Source organism: Octopus bimaculoides, chromosome 2 (genome assembly GCF_001194135.2).
Source record: "Octopus bimaculoides isolate UCB-OBI-ISO-001 chromosome 2, ASM119413v2, whole genome shotgun sequence".
Taxonomy (NCBI): domain Eukaryota; kingdom Metazoa; phylum Mollusca; class Cephalopoda; order Octopoda; family Octopodidae; genus Octopus; species Octopus bimaculoides.
The window spans coordinates 167,477,172-167,484,543 of NC_068982.1; the positions used below are offsets into that span (position 1 = coordinate 167,477,172).

At 35.6% G+C, this 7,372-nt stretch overlaps 1 protein-coding gene across 1 annotated transcript in view; it reads left to right on the plus strand.

Moving 5' to 3' along the window:
- The first annotated feature begins 7,073 nt into the window (after positions 1 to 7,073).
- LOC106869337 (heat shock 70 kDa protein 12A) overlaps positions 7,074 to 7,372 on the plus strand; it is a 296,374-nt gene continuing 296,075 nt past the window's right edge. The window contains exon 1 of the mRNA XM_014915050.2: positions 7,074 to 7,133. The gene's annotated coding sequence lies outside the window, so the exon portion shown is untranslated. The remainder of the gene's footprint in view (positions 7,134 to 7,372) is intronic.

The following is a 7,372-nucleotide window of genomic DNA, read 5'->3' on the forward strand; positions in this document are numbered from 1 at the left end:
TATTAAAAAAAAAAATTAGACTAGAACGGTAAAATTCTTTTTGCTGTAAAACTAGTTTTGTTCATTATTATATTTTGAAATTCTATAATTAGTGTGAGTGATAGAAAGAAAAAAAAAAAGTAACAATCCAATTTCCAGTTTGTTTTGTGATATGATACGTTTAATTTGTGTGTGTGTGTGTGTGTGTGTGTGTGTGTGTGTGTGGAGTAGAGTAGAGAGGTGAGGTAGATAGAATGTGAGAGAATATCTTTTAAATTCTATTGGGTCTTTGTGAATACCATATGGTGACTGAATCAAGAGCAAGATATTTCAATGGATCATACACCCTGCCAAGTGACACTGATGGGAGGATCTGAACTCTGCAATTACATAGTGCTCCTGCCTGCTGTCGCATACACTGCAAAGTTGAACATACACATGATACCAGTTTCTAGATTTGTGATTAGTATCTTGACCATGGACACAGGTCAGTGGTAATTATAAGACATGGACTATTAATAACCTTGTTCAACATTCTATTGGCTTTACCCTCTGTAGCTCTCTAACAAAAAATGACTGTTTGTTTTTTTTTTTTTTTCTCAAATTGGATGAATAATAAAAGTTTATTCTATTTTGAGTTATAATCTATGATAATTGCATGATAATTGCCCTGAAAGGATTGCTTGAAAGTTCTATTTGAAATATTTGTATGTTAAATCTATTGATATTTTGTCTTTTCATTTGTTTCCTTAATATAGAAACTGAATCACCACTTCCCGTTCTACCTCAGAAATTCTCTGAGATTTTCCATCTGTCAATCTTTCTAAGCAATACAATTTACTATAAAGAAAATTTTTATCACACCATATTTACAAGATTTTTTTCTTTTACATTACATTTATCAATTACTATTTTTTTTATCGGGATTTTATGTTAGTACTTGACACACATTTGCATGTTCATGCAAATGCATGCACCTCCACAAACACAACTACATACTGTAAACCAGGTCATCATGGAATGACAGACTTGAAACTTATTAATTGAAAGTAGACTGGGTTTGATTATCATCATCAGTATAGTTATAATGTTTGAAAAATAAGCTAGATATATAAAAGTGATAGAGGATATTTGAAAAAAAGAAAAGGAGATTGAAGAATGCAAATATGCCTTGAATAATGCACATGTGTATACACATTATTCAAGACCAGAATGTACATGTATACATATGTTGTGTTGTTATATTTTGTTTTAAACACATGCACATAATGTGTATATATAAGACCTTAAACAGTTAGGATATATGCAATACAAATAATGGATAAATGAACATAATAAAGGAAACAAGTAATGAAAATGCAAGCAAAGGTAGATACCACAAAACAAAGAAAGTGAAGCTTATAGAACTAATCTAGATTCTAATAAGAAATATATATTAGTGACAGAGGCAGTATTAATACTGGGAGGTAATGTTTATCCTCACTTCAACTTCTAAGAGAACAACCAACAATTCCAAATATATACGTACCTGCAGTGGAAATGAGATATCCAACATAAGAGATAACTATCTGGTTGATAAAAAATGTGTCAATATAAGTATTGATCTTATGAAAACCAATGAGTGTCATGCAAACAATGTTAGCATCCTGCATAACCATTCCTTGAATATGATTAAAAACAAAAAGAGAATGATTGGAAATCTAATTTGACCTGGTTTAATCTTCCATACTCGATGTTACTCAAAAATAATATTCTCAAAACGTTCTTTAACATCCTTAAGAAAAACTTTCATACCCAGCACAGATACATAAGATATCTAATACATCCACAGTCAAACTATCATACTCCACTATCTCAAATTTGGGAAATAGCATAGTAACTGCAAATCAGGGACGTGCCGCCTAGGAGGGCACAATTCGCCCCTGCTTCTCAATCTCAGTATTTAAGCTACGCATAGTGCTGCTGTAGCACACGTGCTGCATACACTTCTACAACACCGATTTCTTTACGTGCTATAAAGGCAGATTTACTTTTGCTTTCAACTCAGTCGCGCGCCTGTGCTTCGCTTATTTTTCGTGTGTTTTACTACATAAAGGTCACCAACTGCCTACCTTGAGTAATTATTATCGGCACGTGCCTGCTGCAAACCATTATAAATTAAGACAAAGAAAAAAAGGACCTCACGAAAGAACACTATATGATAATTCAAAAGAGATTAAATCTGTCTCGAATACTAACAATAAGACTAGTAACAAAAATTAAAAAAAGAGTATTCAATACTCCTCATGAAAGAGTCCTATCTATTATTGATAAGTTAACCAATTTAGATACGTCAGATATTCCACAAACCCCACTGAAACTGAACTTAACTACATCTTACAAAGATAGAACAAATATTAATAAAACCACTACTAGTCATAATAATAATGATGGTGAACTCTCCGGTCGAAGACGACGTGTGAGTGTTCAGTGTTTGCTGAACGACCTGCACAAATGATTTGTAGTGATCAAATGTATGTGCTGTACAATTTGCTCACACCTTCAAATCCATAGGTGCACAAGAATACCACACGTCAGATGTCGAAATGATCACATAGCAACGTGAGATGAAGTGTTTGGCTCTTGAACACGACGCACGGCCCCCTGTCCGGTGATCGAACATACGATCTGATGATTGTGAATGCAACACCTAAACCATTAAGCCACTTGCTTTCACAATAATAATAATAATAATGCTTTCTACTATAGGCACAAGGCCTGAAATTTGGGGGTAGGGGACTAGTCGACCCCAGTCTTTTACTGGTACTTAATGTATCAACCCCAAAAAGATGAAAGGCAAAGTCGACCTCGGCAGAATTTGAACTCAGAGCGCAGCGGCAGACGAAATACTGTTAAGCATATCGCCCAGCATGCTAACGATTCTGCCAGCTCACTGCCTATAATAATAATGATTTCATTTATTTGCCACAAGGGTGAAATATAAGGGGAACAATGCAAAAAAAAGACATAGAGAGTGGGGGGTTTACATATAATGAAATGATACATTTAAAAAAAAAGAAAGTATACACGTTGTATACTGAGAAAAAAGGGACATATGCATAGCATACAATGGTTTAAAAAAAGTGGCATGGAAGATGATAGGGATGCGGGCCTCCTGATACAGGAAAACCTCTAGGGATAATCGAGGAACCCCACTGTTCGAGATTTCCCTGAAACCCCAAGAACAAGTGCCCTCTCCAATTCCTTCTCTCCGACTTACAGGTCTACACAGAGAGAGGTACCATCCAATCTTGCCATTTTCGAAAGTTTCTCCCAACTTCCCTCTTGATCTCCTTGAAGTCTATGAGAGCTCTACCAAAGAGGAATGTATCTGTCATCATGCCGTTCAGTTTAGTCCACTAAACCTTTTTCGCCACAGCCACCAGGTAAAGGAAAACTGCCTTGCCTGCCCGATTGAAGGAGGGCGGCGGGGTGATCATCACTACAGACTACCCCGACAGACGGGTCCGTCCCACGCGTGACAGCAGCTGTTCGACATAACCTCACAAGTCAGCAATGCCCGGACACTGAACGAGTTTCGTCACTCTGCGCACACCTTGGACAAGCCCGTCTGACAGTACATCCGTGCCTGTAACTCTGCCAGCCAAGGACATCTGGAAATTATCCATGATAATTCCCGACCGGAAAGTCCTCCGGAACAGACCAGTCAATTCGTTTTCGTCAGCGCCTTGAGTCTCCCCGAAGATGTCGTCGCACTTCTCCGCTACTGATTTCTTAATTTTTGAAGCGGAACATCCACCGATCCAGCAGTTTTGGGGAAGGGGATGAGTCGATTACATCGACCCCAGTGTTCAATTGGTATTTATTTTATCAAACCCCGAAAGGATGAAAGGTAAATTCGACCTCGGCAGAATTTGAACTCAGAACGTAGCGACGGGCGAAATACCGCCGACTTAAATAACAACAACAACAACAATAATAATAATACCAGTAATAAAAGTAACTACACCAAACAGCATGAGTGTGGACAAAACTAACTGTAACTCCTGTTGCCCTTTGGATGGAAAGTGTATAGGGGAAATGTCTACAGACGCTACACACTACAACTCAAACCCTTTAGCATTTAAACCGGTCATAAATGGCTTAAATATTATGTTTTACGTTAAAACTGGTCAAATTCAGCCTTCCACATCTAACATACAATATCATTCTGAAAAAAATAAACAAACACACCATTGAAATATCGAAGCTGCTTGATAATGCATGATTAATTCAAATCAATGTGAATAAACGAGCATTACATTTGACATAGAATCTGAATGCTGAAGGGTTAAATTCTACCTTGTGTCATACTTGGTCTATAATAAATGATTTTACTTGTTTACAAATCCTTTCTCTTACTCAAGACATGCCCATACAACATCCCTCTCAGAATATATATGCAACTTAAAAAAAAATGTATAAATTACAACACACAATGGTCTATATTACATACGGTGGATCCTTTAAAGGGGAGTGATGTAGCTGCTGTCTGTACTTCATTGGAGCTTCATTGGAAATACTTATGGCTTACATAAAACCACTTGGACTTTCAGATTCTATATGAAAGAAATAAGGATGATACATGTGATTAACACATCTTGTGTGTATGTCTATGTCTATCATCTCTTGATGCGTTTGTGCGTGTATATATGTGGTTGTAAGTACATGTACGTATGTTTTGTGTGTGTGTATTCACAACTATCTTTCTCTTTAATTGTATATAAATATACACATTCCATAGGTATGTTTATTTGGTTGATTGTTTTATCGCTAAATTTGCTCCCTGTTTCAATACTTAGATTCTAAAACAATTACAGGATTGATATCCACTCGAAGCTGACTTAATACATAATATTTCTCCGTCTTACCCTGTAAATAATTCTCTGAATGTACAAATAGTACTAGCCTCTCATTGACTGAAGCTGTTACCCTTTCTGCAAATAATAGTGATATGTCTATAAATTTCAATCAGTACATCACATGCAGTAGAATAGTTAATAACTAACATTCTTGCTGCACCTCCAGTCACTAGAAATGTAATTCTTTGTCATCTTATTGCAACCTAAGATTTAATAGTCATAAAAGTCCCTGTGGTGTTTCAAATATTGATAGTAGTAAGCATAACATTTCCCAATCTACACAGTCTAGATATATGCTTCTCTGTAATTTATCTACTAAAGCAAGGTTTGACTCCTCTATCGTACATAAGGATAATCTATCATTGAATAGTAACGGATGAAACAGAAAACTGAATATTACATGGCACGACGTTCCGTTTGCACGGTCTGTCAACGAAAATTGCGCACTTTTTAAGATTCTTTAGGAAGATTTTCCACCACAACAGAAGTATTACAAAATATTGAATAAGACTACTGTTAAACTTTTTTATTCTACTACATCTAATTTAGCATTTATCATAATTGTTTCTCTAAATTAAAACAAGAATACCATTTATTTCAAGTTGGTCAAAAGTTGTAGTTATAATAATAATTTGCCCTCTGAATAAATTAACTATAATAGTTAGATTATGATTTATGATTATAACTGTTACAAGGGTATGAGTTGTTATATTAATAACCCTTTCTACTAAAGGTACAAGGCCTGAAATTTGGGGATGGGGAAAAATTGATTACGTCAACTCCAGTGTACAACTGGTACTTATTTCATCGAACCCGAAAGATGAAAGGTAAAGTCGACTTGGGTGGAATTTGAACTCAACGCAAACCCGGAAGAACGGCCACTAAGCATCTTGCCAAGCATGCTAATGATTCTGCCAGCTCGCCAACTTTGTTATGTTAATAACTAACTAAAAAGCCGCACTCCATGAGGACTTTTAAGCTAGCTCCTACGGAGGGCTAATTGGGCCTGCGGCCTAAGACTAAAGAGAGATAAGTAGCACGACTATAGTACGTCTAGAATGACTATATGCCCCGGTGGTGTTTGGTCAGAGGTTAAAGACGGATGAGAATTAATTCTGTAATGCAATCATTCTATTGTTCCAGTCCCAAGCTGAATTCCAACTGTTGGCCAATTTGTCCCAAAGCTCTTATTTTAGCGGAAAATTAACGGCACGAATGTCATTTATCCCACTCTTGATCGCTGACGTAATCGGACAAACGCCCAGCAAGATGGCGGGAATTAGCCATGCTTTACCTGCTAGAAATAGCAACCCAAATGCTTTTAAATCAGATCCCAAATGCCGGATGTTCAAGAACCAAATGAAGGACAGATTTTGGATCTATTTTAAAACGGGGGCCACATTTTTCATTAATGTTTTACGTAGTGTTTTTGGTACGGAAAGACTTTCAAACTTCGTATACTTATCTATTTTGTGTTATAGAACAGAAAATATTTTTGTATTCGAATTTATTTCATGTAAAAAATTGTCTTATTTCGATAATTTCAACCAATCACTGACAAGTATTCAGTTGTTTATATTTACTCCTTTGGCTGATTAAGCGATGTAAAGCGTATTTAATCTCCATACCTTCGTTTTATTTGCTTTTTTCATTTTAAATTTGCTTTAACCCTAACCCTAACCCTAGGGTTAGGGTTAGGGTTAATTGTTTCAGAATCGTTTGTTTATGTAGTCGGCACTTAATGTATATCGGCTGAATGGACGTCAGTGATTGGTTGAAATTACAGAAATACGACAACTTTCACATGGAATAACTTATGGATGTCTTTTGTTTTAAAGAAGACTAAGAGAAAAAGATGTTTTATATGGTACATTCTACCAGTGTTCCAAGTTTCAAAGTGTTTCGTTAATGAAAAATGTGGCCCCCGTTTTAAAAAAAGATCCCAGATTTTCAATCCCGGGATCATCCTGATTCGAAAAAGGTATAGTATATCTATGTAGAGCAAATATAGAGTAAGATACAGGGGTCCCAGACAGACAGAATTTCAAGTTTATTATTATAGAAGATAACACTAATAACTATGATGTCATAAATAAATGACAACAACATGAATGTACATTATTTACATTATTTACATTTGACGGATATTTATCCTCATCTTGTTTGTTGTTAACACAACGTTTCAGCTGATATACTCTCCAGTCTTCATCAGGTTTCTTGGAGATATTTCGAACCTGGGTTCTCATTCCTAAGGTATTTTTCGATATTATTATTATTATTATTATTATTATTATTATTATTATTATTATTATTATTAAAATTAAAAGAAGTGTGCCATTTGCTATCTTGTGAACAATATTTCGACATCTCGCGTGTCTTCCACTGGTTCAAAAAATAAATTTGTCAATCTACTTCATTTTGGTTAATATAGAAAGGATTGAGGTAACTCCTCCTGAAGATATAGAGTCAAAATTAAAAGAAGAGTGCCATTT